We start from the raw sequence: 511 nt of genomic DNA on the forward strand, positions 1-511 counted from the left end.
AATCATTATGTTGTTTGATTGTTGTACTTGATTCACATATTTGCATAGATATTTGTGATAGATTAATAACTATATTTTTAGTATCAATAAATAATATATATTTATTATATAATATAAGAAAAATAAAATTATTTACTTTTTAAACAAACTTGTCTCATGTTGGGGACTCGGTTATAGACATATCATATTCGAAGAAGACATTTTTACAGTTATCAATCTTCTTAACAGCCAAGAAACAAATCTGAATATCAAAACAATATCTTATACGATCTCTTTGTGGAATAACTGTTATGAAGAAATTGAATTTAGGCATCAAAAAGGACTGTAAATGGATGTGCAGATGTGTTATCTAAGTCAGCTTTATAAAGTACTATTCATAGTTCATATATCATTTATGTCCATCTATTTTTTTTGTCCATCATTTCTTAAACATCTTGAAATAACTGATGCTAATTAATAATAAACTTTTGGCTCACAAAAAAATCAAATTTGTCTAATTATCGCTTAAATT

Source organism: Brassica oleracea, chromosome C8 (assembly GCF_000695525.1).
Source record: "Brassica oleracea var. oleracea cultivar TO1000 chromosome C8, BOL, whole genome shotgun sequence".
NCBI classification, from domain to species: Eukaryota; Viridiplantae; Streptophyta; class Magnoliopsida; order Brassicales; family Brassicaceae; genus Brassica; species Brassica oleracea.